Raw genomic sequence first — 17,888 nt, forward strand, 5'->3', positions numbered from 1 at the left:
CCATCTCTTACCAAACTTCCAAACACCTCTGGCAAAACACTTATAAGGTCCCAAAGGGGAGACCTATTGGCTATGCCAATGCGTTTGCTTTATGTATTTGCCATTGTAATGCCTTTTGTTATATTTATAAAGACATTACATATTGCACAATAAACATACAATACTACTAGTAAAGCTAATATCTTTAGCTTAATAAAAGGTGAAACCTATTGCATTTTTAATGCTTGCCCTTTCATGTTGGGGGTGCCGGTGGGCAGAGGGTAGCAGGCATCTGAGTCTCTATGCATCTGGGGGGATAGGTAACTTGATTTCCCGTCACAAACCCCAGTGTGAAAGTTCACTTATTGATAGTTCTTCTATTTCTCTCATAATGCCTCTACTTTGCTATTACTATTTGTCCTGAGCAGCAAGACCTAAGCATACACTCTGGCTCTCCAAAAATAAAGTTGATTATTAGGTAATTTCCTCAATGGCCTTCAGTGCATGCCCAAACACTTCTTTGTAGTCCAAAATCTAGGCATATTAGATAGAAATTACACCAGGTCAGTGTACTTTTTGGGGTGCTTTTCTCCAATTAAATCTGTTAATCAGTTTGATATGCTTTGTATTTTACCTCTGAAACTTAAACAACACACAAACTAATTCCTAATTTTTATATCTAGCAGGACATAATCATGGTTTCATTCAACGTCCTGTTTTTCACTTGCAATCATTCTGTGCATGTTCGAAAAGATGGTGACTTCCTGCTTTTGTTTTAATCCAAAGAGAGGGGCTCGGTATTACCCAAGGGGAAATAGAGCACCAGTATACTGTCAAGTAAAGCAACGTTTTTTCCCGATGGGAGATCAAATGATCCAAGATTAAATTTTTTTTTATCTTACTCAGTCTGCATCACTCACTCAAGTATCCACACATTGCTCGGGGAACACTTACCAAAGAAAAAACATTATTTATGTAAAAAATATACATTTTCTTTCAATAAAAAACACATGAATCCATGTACAGTTATAATTAAAAACACACAATATACAGTAAACCCACCTAATGTGGAAATGGAGAAATATGGGAAAAGACAGTAGTATTTGTCTTAATCTTGTTCATTCGGACCCTTTGTTTGACAACACTGGGAAGGATTTCCCTTCCTTATACCCAATTGTTTGCTGACAACTCCGAATTTAACCCTTTGTAAGTGCGTCGACGCGTTTCGGAAGCCTTGAGTGATTATAGCCTCCTTCTTCAGGACAGTGTCTATGGTTTTCTCCACAATCAATGTATCACCTAATACACAAATAAAACACTTCTTTTAGCCCACAATCCATTGATTAAACCCTTACATGCTATTAAAACAACAGACCATTTTTTTCTGTATATCATATTATTCATAGTGTTCACATAAACATTGTTTTTCCCTAATACACATAATTGCACTTTACTGACCGTTAATCTTTATGGGTATTTATCTATATAAATCCCGTTATTTTTTACATACAGATGTTCTTCCATTGTGTTGCAAGTATTGCCCCGGCTTAAAATTCAACTCGCATTATGTCTAGCACTCAGTCTTTTTCACACCATTCAAACTATATCGAATCAAACTCACCTATGCGAATGCATCTTGGTGAATTAAGTTATATCATTAATTTATCATTATCGGGGTCGTTGTAGGAATTTCTCGATCTCCCAAACTGCTGCTAAATATAAAGAGGTACAACTTATTAATCTGCCCCAATCCATGTTTAGATTGGACTCTCACTTTTATATTTTAACATTGGCTGTTACCTTTAAAAAAATTATGGAAAGCCTCAAACGCGGTGTCTTTCAATTTATTTGCACCCGTTTTCCGATTTTCATATTATACTCCTAGTCAAAAGAAATATTTTTCTTTTTTCAGTGCCAGTTATTTACGATCGTGCCAAGCTACATCACACACACAGCCAAACAGCCAAATATTAAAATATAAAAGTGAGAGTCCAATCTAAACATAGGTGAGTTTGATTCGATATAGTTTGAATGGTGTGAAAAAGACTGAGTGCTAGACATAATGCGAGTTGAATTTTAAGACGGGGCAATACTTGCAACACAATGGAAGAACATCTATATGTAAAAAATAACGGGATTTATATAGATAAATACCCATAAAGATTAATGGTCAGTAAAGTGCAATTATGTGTATTAGGGAAAAACGATGTTTATGTGAACACTATGAATAATATTGTATAGAGAAAAATATGGTCTGTTGTTTTAATAGCATGTAAGGGTTTAATCAATGGATTGTGGGCTAAAAGAAGTGTTTTATTTGTGTATTAGGTGATACATTGATTGTGGAGAAAACCATAGACACTGTCCTGAAGAAGGAGGCTATAATCACTCAAGGCTTCCGAAACGCGTCGACGCACTTACAAAGGGTTAAATTCGGAGTTGTCAGCAAACAATTGGGTATAAGGAAGGGAAATCCTTCCCAGTGTTGTCAAACAAAGGGTCCGAATTAACAAGATTAAGACAAATACTACTGTCTTTTCCCATATTTCTCCATTTCCACATAAGGTGGTTTTACTGTATATCGTGTGTTTTTAATTATAACTGTACATGGATTCATGTGTTTTTTATTGAAATAAAATGTATATTTTTTACATAAATAATGTTTTTTCTTTGGTAAGTGTTCCTCGGGCAATGTGTGGATACTTGAGTGAGTGATGCAGACTGAGTAAGATAAAAAATAAAATTTGAATCTTGGATCATTTGATCTCCCATCGGGAAAAAACTTTGCTTTACTTGACTTCCTGCTTTTGGACAATCCCGGGGAAGTTCTTTGTAAATGGCTGGTAGAAAATCTAGATGAAGCTGGACGGCCAATCACCGAAGAGAGAGATTTTAAAGCTATGATTCTGTTCCAATCACCTGGTAAGCACAATAAGTAAACCTTTATTATAAGTTTGCAACTGCAGGATAATGGTACAAATTACCAACCTGTTTCAGTAAAAACCTAGATATGTGATTAATTAATCCAATAATGGACAGTAAAAATGAACATGCATGTCCTCACATATGCCTTGGATTGCTCTCCACAGACAAATGTAACACTTATGAAAAGGGCTGAAACGTTTAGCTTGTGGCACTACTATAAGGCAGCCATTTTTGGATAAACTATTTTATTTAGGCAACTTTTTTCAGGAGGTTCAAGTTCAGGCTTACAATGTGTACTGTCTATTAAGGAAAACTTGGTTATGGATAGATTGTACATTTGTCCTTTATTATCAATACCTCTTTATTTATATATTATGGCTAGAGCGTGAAGATATAATGCAAGTGGTCAATTTGTTCTTATCTATTTTGAAGTTTATATGTAAATATAGTTTTTTCTCTCTTGCTTTTTTTTTAGTGAAGAAACAGTGTCTAATGATTCAGGATATTTTTCAAGAGATAATTGCAAGCTATTCTGGCACAACAGAGGGTCTAAAACAGGTGTTACTTCAAAGGGCACTGGAGGAAAAGCAGATGTTAATGGACTGTGGCAATCGGGGAAGCGCTGGTAGACTTAAGAGGGTGTTACGCGAACTACAAGATGAAGAAATTGCAGAGAAAAGATACAAGGACAAAAAAGCCAAGCAGAGTGGACTGGGTTATATAAGAGTTGGTAACAAAGCTCATTCTGAAAGCACAACTTCTCAGCCTGGTGATGCAAGTTCGCGGATGAATTTGCAGAAACTTGAAAACCTGGCCCTTTTAGCAGGGATGGCTAGTGTCCTTCATCAAAAATCCACAACTAAAAATTACGCATCAGACCGTGAAAATGAAATTAACTTGGAGTCCCTGCTTAAATCCAAATATCAAGGACAAAAACATGCCTCCCTTTCACCACGGCACCAGTTGATACCCAAAAAACTATTCCCTACACGAGAGCAGGCTGTTGTGAGCATAGAAGTAACACCTACTAGACCCTGCAAACAAGATCCCAAAATGATGGTACACTTGGCACCACATATTTTGACGTCACAAGATTTTGTGGCTCACGGCTCACAGTCACACAGCCTGGCCTATTGTGACTCCATTTGCAGCAACAGCTATGGATGTGAACCATACCCCTTGCCATGATGACCCGTTTCCAAGCAACAAAAACTTTGACCAGAATGTAAGCAGAGATAAAAGAGTGCTGCCATTATACACATTTGCATATTACTAAGTCTGTATGCCAGCCTTTTTTCCTTGGTTAACAGAATATGCCTTTTGGTGCCAAAACCACACCTTCTACCTGTTATCTCTGTGAAAAGCCTAGATACTTATTAATACATAGAATGAATATGGTGCATTCATTTCCTCAACAATAAGGCACATATACCTACCTGTTCAAATATTAATAAACAAATGGAAAACTGTTTGACATGGTCAGAGTAAATGGGGGTCTAATGATTTTTTTTCTTCCCCCTGAGGTTCCGTGAATTCTGAACCCGTTCCATAAAGGTCATGGTTTCATTACGAATTTGATATTAGCAAACCGTAACTAGTTAGTGTGGCAAGTATGAGTGTTTTCATCATGTTAGACCGATGGATTCACTACGTATTTAGGGATTTCGTTCTGAACCCTTGGATTCCATTTTGTGTATGGCAGCCATTTTGTGGTTGCCCTCACATAGGCCGATGACTGTGGCTGAACTAGTCTTTTTAAGGACATGTACACCTTAGCTCGAGTTTGTGCTGACTCCTGATTGACCTGAGTGAACTGACCCTGTTGCCTGAAGCTGACCTTGTTAAACCAGTTCCTGCCCTTTAGCTGATCAAGATTAAGGATCAGAGCACAGGACATCATAAAGTTTTACTGCACACAAATATGCCTTATCCTACTCTCACCTGTTTCTGCTCCTTTCTTTATGGTCTATTTACGATTGGGTTGTGCCCTTTTTTATTATGGGTTCGTTCGACCTGTCTAAAGAAGAATGTTGGGTTTGACCAATGATTGATCATGGGCTGGGCAACTGAAAAGTGGGTTTTACTGTCATGCGATACCTCTGGTGTGGATACATGTGATTGGACAGCTTGTAAATGTTAGGTATTTGTCTGGAATGTGATTTTTGGCATAAAAAGGGATGACTTGCTTTGTAAAATTGAGCAGTCTCCTGAGAACTTATACCGTGATGATTTCTAGGAATTCTGTTACTGGCTGCAGCCAATAAATTTGATCTTTGACGCCACTCAGAAGTATCCCGTGTCTCTGTATTCTAAGACAGGTGAACCCGAAGACTTTGGGCGTGCCCCTGGCGCCGCTGGGTCTGAAATAACCTGGTTCTTCAGTTGGCGCTTCCAACGTGGGGCGACTTCAGCGGTACCGGTCCAAGCCTGAAGATCGTGAGGAGCTTCGTGAGGCAATTGTGGAGGACGGCCACCACTTCATCGACCCCGGCATGTCGAATGTGGACTGAAGGTCTTTTCTGCGAGGCTTCTTGCTTTCTTGACGGCTACTAAGGACTGCTGCCCTGACTGTCGCCCTGTCTTGGACCCATTTGTGATGCTTTGTAAGGCGAGACGATAGACGGGTCTTCTGGTGGCGTGACTGATACCTCAGTTAAGTATAAGTGGGTCGTTCCCAGTCCCTAGTTTTTGGTTCTTTGATTCTTAGTTTGTTTGGTCCTTAGTTTTGATTTGAAAATTGCAATTTCCAAAGCCGAGGGACTCGTATATTTGCGAGACTATCGTTGCAGATAATCCCTTGAAGTTTGAAGCTAGATTAGTGAGCGAAGATGCCTGGTTTTAGCAAAATTGGGAGAATATTCTGTTGTGGTTGTAACAGGGATTCCCAATTGGAGGATTCATGTCCGATACCTCCAGTTGGAACTCCGACTTATGAGCTCTATTCTAAACACGGCGTGGGCCCCATTTCGTTTAATGAAGTATGGGTCCATTACACTAGGAAAGATGGGGTTTTACGATGGCCCCAACATGATAGTTTTGATACCGGGATTTTAGATAATTTAGAAACGAAAATATTTAGGAAGAAAGCCCGGCCTGCAAAGTTTGACTCCTTTCGCCTTTGGCGTAAAGAAGCCAAACAGAGAGAAATCAAACAAGCTAAACGAGATAGGAAAGATAGGAATATGTCGGTACTACAAGCTGCTAGGCAGTATATGGATGATGGAGAGGAGCGAGCGAGTGAAGTTTCAGATAGGCAGCGTTGTATGGCCATAGATAAATGTTATCCGGCCTTGCCGTCTCCTCCTCCAAAAGCGACTGAAGATCTTGAAAAAGATCCCTTGATGTCTCATTTACTGAGATTACCACCTCCTTATGTGCAGGGTGCTACTGCACCTCTATTACCTCCGGTTGTTCCATCCTTTGTGGTTCAACCTCCTGCTGTTGTTCAGCCACCTGGTACTCCACAGATGGCTTTACCTCCTCCTGCGCAACCCGCTCTAGGGTCGCAAGCTTCGCTACCAGCTTTGCCTCAAACTCCTTTGCCTTCCGCTTCTGCATCTGAGACTCCTACTGTTCTTATTCCTACACCTTCTTTGCCTCAAAATACTTATTCTTCTGTTCTTATGTCTGCTTCTTCTCCTTCTGTTCGAAAACTAATGACAGAGACTGTTACTAGTTTATTGTCTCCATTGTTTGGGTCATTGAATATGACCCCTGTTTCGGAACATAGGCAGAGTCGTAGTCAGCTTCCTGGTTCCGAGGAACGGGCTGTGTTGGATTTGTTAGCTCGTAAATGGATTATGAATGCCTCAAGGTATAGTTTGCCAGCGGTTATGGATGTTTTCTTTCAGTGGGAACCGCCCAAGCAAAGGTATGTTTTTAATGTAATGTGTATGTTTCTGCGTAATGAATGGGAAGATAATGATTTGGGTTTGATCCCGCAGGAACTACTTGATGTTCAGTTGGATTTTGCTAAAGGGGTGATAGTGGAATCTGATATTACAGATGCCGTAGAGACGATACTGGCTTTTAGATCTAGCCTTCCGCCTCAGACATTGTACGAACCTGATTCCTCTGTTAGAAGCAAAGCGAGACAGTGTCCCATGAGAGAAGTTCCTCCTGTATGGAAGGAAGCAGTTCAGGCTAATGTAAATCAGGGTATTGTTGCCGCACCTGCTCATTTTCATCGAGTATGGGTACATGTCACTTGGAAGAGAGCAGAGATCTTGGCTCTTAAGCAGACCTTACCTGATCCTCGTAAGAATCCTGCTGGTTATTACAAAGAATTGTCTCAGACAGTAGATGCGTGTATTATGAATTTAGCCGACATCGACATGTTGATGGGTAATGTAGTTCTGCAACCTTTGTGGGAGAAGATTCGTCATGAGAATCATGCGGCAGAATTAGGAGATACTTGGGCGAAAATTATTGCTGCAGATGGTAGACAACAGGGAGGTGCTAAACCTGAACCTTTGGTTACGGAATTGCCAGGTAGAATTATTAATTTAATGAAGACGATGATGCCTGCTTTACGAGTGAATTGGGATAAGTTAACAGCATGTAAGCAGAAGAAAGATGAAAGTGTATCTGATTTCTTCACTAGGTTTGAAGAAATATTTAAAGATCATAGTGGTCAGGACATGAGTACGGAAGGTGGGCAAAGATTATTTGTGGACAAATTTGTCTTTAATTTGCTCCCTGAACTTTCTAATAAGTTGAAAGATTCTGAAAGTTCTTGTGCTGTTTCATCGTCGGCCCAGATATTGGCGACTGCACAGTACTATGAGAATAGGGATAAGGACGAGAAAGAAAAAGACAAAAGACTTAAAGACAAAGGTTCTTTTACAGCAGGCGTAGCCGCCTCGCTCGAATCAGCAAGAGTCACAGCAACGCCCACAGTTTCAGGACCTCCACAGTTTCAGAGACCGCAACAGAACGCTGGGTATTTTCCTCCAAGACCCCCCTTGGGTTTGAATCAGTGTGCGTACTGTAGGGAGGAAGGTCATTATAAAAATGAGTGCCCTGTTTTACGACAACGCGCGAGTGGTATGCCAGTCCCAAGAGGCCGTGGTGGTTTTCAGCAAGTGTCAAGAGGTAGAGGACGTGGTGCGTTTCCTCAGAACAAACGTTCCTTTCCCCCACAAAATTCTATGAATTACTTTGATCAACAGAAAATTGCATCTGGTCAGTCGACTCAGTACTATGCTGATGACTATTATGTTGAGAGTGAGAATGCTGACTATAATGATTGCTAGGACAGCCATGGACAAAGAGAGGGAGTAGTGTCGGTTCCAGTAGATCAGAGTGGGCCTTATGTTGCAGTAGCCACATCGGGTGTGGTAGAGCCTTTTCTTTTGGATACTGGTGCAGCGAAGAGTTCTATCATGCACTCTAAACTCCCTGGTGCATCTTTGTCTGGCTTAACGAATGTCTCAGTAGGATTCTCTGGCGCCACAGTTTGTAACCCAGTTTCTAGCCCCTTGTCTCTTTCTATAGGGCCTTGTGAGTTGGAAGCACCTCTCATCTTAACAACAGGTTGTGGTGAGAATTTGTTGGGTTTGGATTTGTTGAAAAGGTTGCATGCAACATTACGTTGTTCTCCTGCGGGAGTACAGCTTACATTGGGTAAGAAAGTGATCTCTCCGATGTATTTGTCTAAAGATCGGCTTCCACCGGAATTGCGTTCTCTCCCTGATAATCTTTGGGCTACTGGTCCTAATGATGTGGGTCTTTTGGAGATTCCATCCTGTGTTGTTACACTCAAATCGAATGTTAAATTACCACGTATTTCCCAATATCGGATTTCGAGTGATGGTGAAAGAGCGCTTTTAGCAATTATCTATGATTTGATTGTGAAAGATGTGATTGAAGAAACGAGAGGTAATGTGTGTAACAGTCCCGTTTTGCCTGTCCTGAAGCGCACTGACTCTACTCAGCCACCTGTTTATAGGTTTGTGATCGATCTTAGAGAGGTTGCCAAGATTGTCGTGCCACAGTTTCCAGTTGTTCCGGATATTATTGCTTTGTTGACTTTGATTCCTGCTTCAGCTGCCTGGTTTTCGGTTATAGATCTGAAGAATGCTTTCTTCAGCATTCCAATTGCCGAGGAAAGTAGAGATATTTTTGTCTTCTCTTTAGAAGGCCGAAGCTTCCGGTTTATGAGAGCTCCCCAAGGCTATTGCGAAAGTCCTTCTATTTATAGCCAGGCTTTGAAGACTCAGCTTGATACTCTTGTGTTGCCTGCTGGTGCTGCTCTTATTCAGTATGTGGATGATCTGTTAGTGGCCGCTGATGATGAGAAAACTTGTAAAGAAGCTACTCTTTCTTTGTTGCGACATTTGTCGGACTTGCATCATAAAGTGTCACCTTCTAAGTTGCAGTATTGTTGCCAAGAAGTGACCTACTTAGGTCATCTCTTGTCAAAGGAGGGAAGAAGGTTGACCCCAGAACGAATTCAAGCGGTTGCTCGAATGACTGTGCCAAGTACACAGAGAGAAGTGCGTGCTTTCTTGGGTATCACGTCGTATTGTAGACAGTGGATTCCAAACTTTTCTTTATTGGCAAAACCTCTATTGGCATTGACTTGTAAGGATACACCGAATCCTCTTCCTTGGTCTGACGATTGTCAGAAAAGTTTTTCTGAGTTGCGTGATGCATTGTGTTCTGCTCCTGTGTTGGGTACTCCCGACTACAGTAAGCCTTTTACACTGTACGTCCATGAGAGAGAGGGTTGTGCATTGTCAGTTTTGACTCAACAATTCGGTTATAAGCAACGTCCATGTGCGTATTTCTCGTCGACTTTAGATCCGGTAGCTAGAGCGTTGCCAAGTTGCTTAAGAGCTACAGCGGCAACGGCTGCTTCTATCTGACAGTCTGCTGGGCTGGTGATGGATAATACGTTGGTCGTGATGGTTCCACATGCAGTGGATACTCTGTTAAATAGAACAAAGACTCAGCACCTTACTAGTGCGAGGTTGTCGGGTTATGAGTTGACGCTTTTGGCTAGTCATGTGCACATCAAGCGGTGTAATGTATTGAATACAGCAACATTGTTGCCTATTTCTGTGGATACAGATGGTCAGGAACAGCATGATTGTTTTTTGAGGACGGAGGAGGAAACGAAGGGGAGAATCGATTTAAAAGATACTCCTCTTTCGGATCCTGCTGGTACGCTATGGGTTGATGGTTCATGCTACGAGCTCCCGAATGGTGATATGACTGCAGCATATGCCGTGACGACATTGTGTACGATTGTTGAAGCTGCACGTGTCCCACAAAATTCAGCCCAAGCAGCAGAGTTGATTGCACTGACGAGAGCGTGGGTGTTGTCGAAAGGAAAGAGAGTGACTGTGTATACCGATTGCCAGTATGCGTTTGGTGTTGCTCATAGTTTTGGCCGTTTGTGGAAAGAACGTGGATTTCTTACTTCGCACGGTACGAAGATTCAGCATGGTCAGTTGGTGAATGAGCTTCTCGAGTCACTTACGTTGCCGGTGCAAGTTGCGATCGTGAAATGCAGTGCACATAAGAAGGTTACCGATGATGTTTCTCGTGGTAATGCGTTTGCGGATGAAGTTGCGAAAGAAGCAGCGAAAGATGTGACGAGTCGAATGTATGTTGCGGGCCCAGCAAGACGGGTTCTGGATAGAGGAATGTGTGAAGATACGATAGAGAGTGTGAAGTCAATTCAGGCTGAAGCTACAGAGAAAGAATTGAGTGTGTGGAAAAAGAATTGAGTGTGTGGAGAGAGAGTAAGGGAAAATTGGATTCAACTGGTTGTTGGACTGAGTTGTCAGAACATCAGCGATGGTTGTTACCTGATGCGTATGTGCTTGCAGCGGTTACGATGGCGCATGGAATGGCTCACATTAGTGCGAAAGGGATTTGTAAGTTGTTGGCTCCAGTATGGCAGAATGCTGGAATTCCTAAGTGTGCGGAGAATCTGGTCAAGAACTGTATGGTTTGTCTGATGTATAATCCTGGCAAGGGAACTCCAACTCCAGCTGGTCACTTTGCGCCTCCGACGTATCCGTTCGAGGTGCTACAATTGGATTTCATACACATGGAAAGGTGTAATAATCTAAAGTACGTCCTTGTAGTTGTTTGTGCCTTTTCGAGATGGATAGAGGCATACCCCCTAAAAGATAACACTGCCTTGTCCACAGCTAAAGTCTTGCTCAAAGAATATTTCCCTAGGTTTGGATTGCCAAGGATGGTGTGGAGTGATAATGGAAGTGAGTTTGTGGGCCAGATCATGAAGAAAGTGTGTGAGGGTTTGGGCATCCGTCAGAAATTTCATGCTGCAAATCACCCCCAATCAGCTGGCCTAGTCGAGTGCTATAATGGCACTCTGAAGCTGAAACTAGCCAAGATTCAGGCGAGCTCTGGTCTTCAATGGCCCGATGTGATGCCATTGGCACTTTTGTCAACAAGGACTACAGTGCATTCCCGAATTGGTCTTAGTCCCTATGAGATCGTGTTTGGCCGCCCGGCAAATGTATGGGGAGTGCCGAGGCCAACAAAGTTTAGCGAGATTGAACATCCCGTGCTGGTTGACTACTTGTATGATTTGACGGCTAAATTGCGTGTCTTACACCAACAGGTTTACGATACACTTCCTCAAGCATCTGAAGATTCAGGACACGCCATTGACCCTGGTTCCTGGGTGTTGGTGCTCAACTTTCAGCGGACAAAGAATGATCACCCCGGCTGGATTGGACCATTTCAAGTCCTTTTATCGACGCGTATCGCAGTGAGAGTTCAGGGCAAGAAGAACTGGATCCATGGCGTACATTGTAAGAGGGTATCATTGCCTCTGCCGTACGACCAGTGGGTCCAGGAGGGTGTTGGTGATTCAGAGACTGATACAGTGCCACGTTACGTTCCATTCAGTGCCGCACGTTTGGTTGGGACAAGTTCTGAGCGCGAGGATAACGATATTTTGCAAGAGCTGTGTCTCCACCTGCACGATTGGACACTTCTGAGCCTGAGTTGTTGTTCCGAGATCAGACAGTGCCTGGTAAAGGCCACTATAATCTACGACCGAGAGCCGATGGACTAATAAACAATTAATTCCTTTTTGCTTTTTAAAAAAAAAAACGCTCTCATCCGAAAAGCTGTTTTGATCTATTTTTCTTTTTTTCGAACCGCCATCCGGGTTCAGCTGTAGGGTCGCGGTATGAAGCCTTGGAGTGTACAGCCGTGTAGACATAAGGTCGACGGTTCTGGTTTGTTCTAGGGCGTTCCCTGGACTTACAGACGTACCTCTGAGCCAAAGAGAACCACCTGCCTCGAACTGCACGGTTAGAGGATGGAGTTTTTTGAGATCGAATGTTTTTTGATAACATGTCTTTTAATACTACTTAGAATAACGATGTTTTTAGTGGGATATCTTGTTTTTTCTTTCCAAGTGACTTTTGCACCCACCATACAACCTATGTCTTTTCCTACTACTACTTCTTCGCATTCTTTTCATCCCTTGCCTGAACATGAATCTATCAGAAGATTGGAATTCGTTAATAATTCCTTTGTGCAGCTTCTGCATCAGCATCAGTTAGTTGTGAACACCACTAATTGCTGGGTGTGTGGTCTTATGCCTCATACCACGGATAAGGGTATTCCTTACCTGGTTCTGCCATTCAGCTATAATGGATCTGTATGGGCATATAGGACGATGTTTATTTATGCCCATGAAGTTTACCCCCTGCGTTCTATGAAAGATAATCCAAGTAATAGTGCTCTAGTGAAAGGAATAGTAGATATGATTAGAGGAATCGATTCCTATGAGACTATCCCTAAAGATGAGACACTAGCTTATATTGGTTGGAACGTGACTGGATATGGTGTTAGTCTGAGTGAAAAGCAGCGAAGGGAAAAACCATCCCCGATTTGGATTGTGCCCCATTGTGGTCATTTTTGTCTGCAAGGTAATGGCAAGAATCCGAGAGCTCAATTAGGGAAGAGTGTTTATACTGAGACGTATGTTTTTGCGTCCCAGACTTCCCCACCGTTTTTAGCAGCTAAGGGTACGTATTTTGTGTGCTATGATAGAGCATATACATGGTTGCCCCCTGATTTTTCGGGAACATGTTATGTTTCGTATCTGTTGCCCCCTACGTATACTGCAGCGGCAGATTACCACAGAACTAGAGTAGTTAGAGGTGTCTTCAGTAAGGAAGATACTTCAGCACAAGAATTGGGAGATTTTCTTAAGGGTTTCCTGCCATTTTGGGGACCTATGGTTAATAGTAGGAACATACGGCAATTGACGAGAGTGGTTGAGTCCACCATAGTTGAGACTGCCGGTGCCCTTAGTAATTTGACTGCTGAGCTCCAATCGGATCGTCTTATGACGTTGCAGAATCGAGTTGCGTTAGACGTCATACTTGCAGACAGAGGAGGGGTATGTAAATTGATTCAATCGAGCTGCTGCATTTTCATTCCAGACAATGCTCCTACAGTGTACCAGGCCATTTCCAAGCTACATAAGATCCCCGAGTCTGTACACATGGACGAAGGAGATTGGTTGTTGATGGGATGGTTCTGGGGATTGTTATCCACTTGGGGATGGAAGATTCTGATGATCATTGGGATGGCTTTAGCGATTCTTTTTCTGTTCTGTCTTTGTGTGCAGTGTGCTCCTGCTATATGTGGCCTCTGTGCTACTACGTGTGCAAGGAGGCCTGCCCCAAGAGAGGTACTAATTAATAGGATTATGCTCCAGCAACATCTTGATGATCTGATGAATATAGACCTGGACTCAGATTGACGTGAGTTTAGGTTATTGCCTATGTAAGGGCAAAAGGAGGGTCTGAGGTTCCGTGAATTCTGATTCTTAACCAGTTCCATAAAGGTCATGGTTTCGTTACGAATTTGATATTAGCGAACCGTAACTAGTTAGTGCGGCAAGTATGAGTGTTTTCATCATGTTAGACCGATGGATTCACTACGTATTTAGGGATTTCGTTCTGAACCCTTGGGTTCCATTTTGTGTATGGCAGCCATTTTGTGGTTGCCCTCACATAGGCCGATGACTGTGGCTGAACTAGTCTTTTTAAGGACATGTACACCTTAGCTCGAGTTTGTGCTGACTCCTGATTGACCTGAGTGAACTGACCCTGTTGCCTGAAGCTGACCTTGTTAAACCAGTTCCTGCCCTTTAGCTGATCAAGATTAAGGATCAGAGCACAGGACATCATAAAGTTTTACAGCACACAAATATGCCTTATCCTACTCTCACCTGTTTCTGCTCCTTTCTTTATGGTCTATTTACGATTGGGTTGTGCCCTTTTTTATTATGGGTTCGTTCGACCTGTCTAAAGAAGAATGTTGGGTTTGACCAATGATTGATCATGGGCTGAGCAACTGAAAAGTGGGTTTTACTGTCATGCGATACCTCTGGTGTGGATACATGTGATTGGACAGTTTATAAATGTTAGGTATTTGTCTGGAATGTGAGTTTTGGCATAAAAAGGGATGACTTGCTTTGTAAAATTGAGCAGTCTCCTGAGAACTCATACTGTGATGATTTCTAGGACTTCTGTTACTGGCTGCAGCCAATAAATTTGATCTTTGACGCCACTCTGAAGTATCCTGTGTCTCTGTATTCTAAGACAGGTGAACCCGAAGACTTTGGGCGTGCCCCTGGCGCCGCTGGGTCTTAAATAACCCGGTTCTTCACCCCCCCTCAGGACAGTGAAGAATCCTTTCATTTGATGATGGAGGAAAGTCCATCACTCAACACTGGGGTAATGTTTTTTTGTTTTTTTAGGTACATAGGAAATTGCATTTTAACCTGTATGGTCTAATTATTATTTGCTTTCTCTCTAAGGAAATGGTATACAACTCCTTAGCCATAATTAATCACAATGAAAGCTATTCTGTTGGCGTGTGTGGAGTGTGTACAGTTACGAGCTGAAATCGAACACTTAAAAGGTGCGTGCTTGATATTCTACCTTCCCATGTAAACTGCAACAAATTCAGATTAATCATTTTTTCCACCGAAACACATGCATTGCCAAAAAGTATGCTCGTTATGTGAATATTGTATTATCTGCTGCCTTTAACAACTGTTTTTGATTATAGCACAGTTGCAAGGCACTTGCAATAGGGAGTTGGCTTTAGAGTATTTGCAAGCTGCGATGTCTGCTTTGACCAATTCAAGCAACTTAACAGATACAGCAGCATCATTCACTGTACAAAAGGTACTTATTTTCTTTGCCACTCTTTTAGCACAGTTAAAGTGTATATAGGGCAAACCTTGTAGATTTCCCGAATGAGGACTTTGAAATCTTTCTGCATGCAATGTTTTTAAATATGGCTGCTTTATACTGTTGGAGGGAACCTAGCAAATATTACATTGTTAGCCATGCATAGATGCCAAATCAAAAAACCACTCTTCCTATATATATTTTTTAATATGTAACCTAACATGATGGCAAATAGTTAATAATTGTGTTATTTTGCAGACTAATATGCAGCAGTTGGTGGAGGACTCAAATGATCCTTTACGGTTCAAAGATGTTCTCGTTCCATAGCGGAAATTGCACAAGCTCTTGGAGGAAGCCAAGGCAGCTCGGGACAGTGCAGGTTTTCTTCTCAATCGTATCAGCGAAATACTTATTTCTCCAAAAGAACTTGCATCTGCAAAAGGTGTAACGAAGGCTCGTGCTGGAACAGCTGTCCTTGATGAGGAGAAGGTCGATGCATTATTTGGTAAGATATTACAAATGTTCAAAGTAACATTCATTCGATCTTGGATTGCGAAAATTCATTATTATACATGGTGTTAAAGGTTTGCATGTGTGGTCTGGTAACATATAATGGTAAGATGACTCAATCATTACTCAACAGATGTCTGCAAAGAGCAAGAAGAGCAATGGGGGTCTTGTAATTTATTAACAATTTGTGCTGAGTTTGTGCTTCAAATCTGGCACAAAGTCGCGAGTTGTGATTTTATTTCTAAATCTGTGGTACAGATGAGGGGCTCAAACTGGATAAATGGGTGATAGCAAACTGAACTTATAAAATACTGTGCTTGCAGCTTGTATTTAGCCACATGTGCCTCTTTGACCAACTGCCCTTAATGTTACACTTATGAACCCTTGTAACCCTAACAATATCTCATCTGGCACTCTATATGAAATAATGGAATAAACTTTTTAAAGGCTGCTCATCCCTATTAAAATCTAAAAAATAGTCGTGGTGACATGATACTGATGTATGTTATTTTATTTTTCCAGCCAGAGTTTATGAAGTCTGTGTGCAGTACCAACGGCTGGCCATCACTGGACTACAGAAGTATGAGAAGGAAGCTGGCGATAAAGATTTGCAATGCTAGGAGAAGATTAAAGAAAACTCTGAATCTAGAATCAAACGACTAAGTTGCTGGTTTTCGTTAAGCAATTTGTTCTGGTTGCAGTAGCCTGGCCTTTTTTCCCCTCCTTTTTGTCCTGGACTTTTTTTCTGGATTTTTCCTCTTGTTCGGTATCCTGGCCCCCATGGGGCGAAATATGTGCTTTCGATAAATAAAATTACATGTTGACACATACTTTTTGAACATTTTTCATTTAACCACTGTTTGGTTTAGTCCTTTGCCACTGGTCACCATGTCAAACAGCTTCAGATAATACTCTGTACCTCAAAACAAGGCAAGTCCCAGCGAGTCAGGAGTATGGGAGTAGCAGCACACGTAAACAGTAGCGGCTCGTATAGGGCGGCTGTGGGGAGGGGAAGGGTAGCAAACATAGACATACGCGGAACGGAGGAATGTAATTACTTTCCTTCATTCTGTCGTATGTCCGTGTTTGCTACCCTGCCCCTCCCCGCCCGTGCCACCACCCTGTTGCACGCCCTATGCAAGCCGCTACTGGATGTTACGCTTATCTGAATGCAAAGTATAACATTCTTGCAGACCACTACTTTTGTATGAAGGTGCTTGTGGTATTTCTGCAGCACAAACATAGGTAAAATAGCATTTCTCAGATTTAATTTAAACAGGTATCTACCTCTCACTGTAGAATCGAAAAGTAATCTTTCCAAAGCAGGAGAAAATTAATCTGATTATTAGGACCAGGTTAAGAGAAGTTTTGTGCTTGGTTTGCTTGTTTTATAATGCAGACCTGAATCAAAATCATTTTCAGGATTTACAAATCGAAGCAAATTGGTATTTGGTACAACACTCATCAAAAATGGGAAAGGTTCCACGTTTGTCTAGACATAGTATTTTTGGGGTACCAGAACGGTACCCTTTCAGTACAAAAACCAGGCTAGACTCTCAGACAACATTGCATTCTAGTACAGTGTTGTTAAAGAGAGGGATAGACATGCCACTTCCCTGCTCTCTCCCTGTTATGCAACACAGCCAATTGGGGTGCTTCACTGCGTTCAGTGACAGTTTTATACATCTGTGCCTTACTTTATAACTCGTGGCATTTCAAACTATTCCTGGTATTGTGTAAAAAAGGCATATTACATCAAAGTGGCCTGTTTTTGACAGGAAAGTACAGGTGGTCTGCCAAATGTTTGTCTACCAGCAAATCCATAGTCCTAAACTAATAGGGAATACTGGCAGTCGGCTAACATGCTCATAACATGGAATTGTCAAGGTGTAATCCAACTGTAATGACTTATTAATGATTCCAAATTATTAATTGGATCATCTGGGAGTAATCCACTCTTAGCCTTCAGTTGGTGTAAAATCATCCAAGAGTATTTAAAGTAATCCATGCTCATTTTTGAGATGGCATTAAATCATCCTAGAGTAATCAACACTCATACTGAAAATATAATGGGGCCATTCTGATGTAATCAATAGCCATACTGAAGCGGTCATAGGATCATCCAGGAATAATCCACACTCATCCAGAAATTGTCATGGGATCATTCCAGAGTAATCCACTTCCATCCTGGAGCGGTTATAGGATCATCCTGGAATAATTGACAGTCATCCTTAAATTAGCTAGAACCCATCCTGGAGTAATTCT

The 17,888-nt window shown here is 41.7% G+C and overlaps 1 pseudogene; it reads left to right on the forward strand.

Annotated features, from left to right (window-relative positions):
- The first annotated feature begins 674 nt into the window (after positions 1-674).
- On the forward strand, positions 675-16,304 carry LOC144771644 (uncharacterized; annotated as a pseudogene).
- The last annotated feature ends 1,584 nt before the right edge of the window (positions 16,305-17,888 follow it).

Source organism: Lissotriton helveticus, chromosome 1_1 (assembly GCF_964261635.1).
Source record: "Lissotriton helveticus chromosome 1_1, aLisHel1.1, whole genome shotgun sequence".
NCBI classification, from domain to species: Eukaryota; Metazoa; Chordata; class Amphibia; order Caudata; family Salamandridae; genus Lissotriton; species Lissotriton helveticus.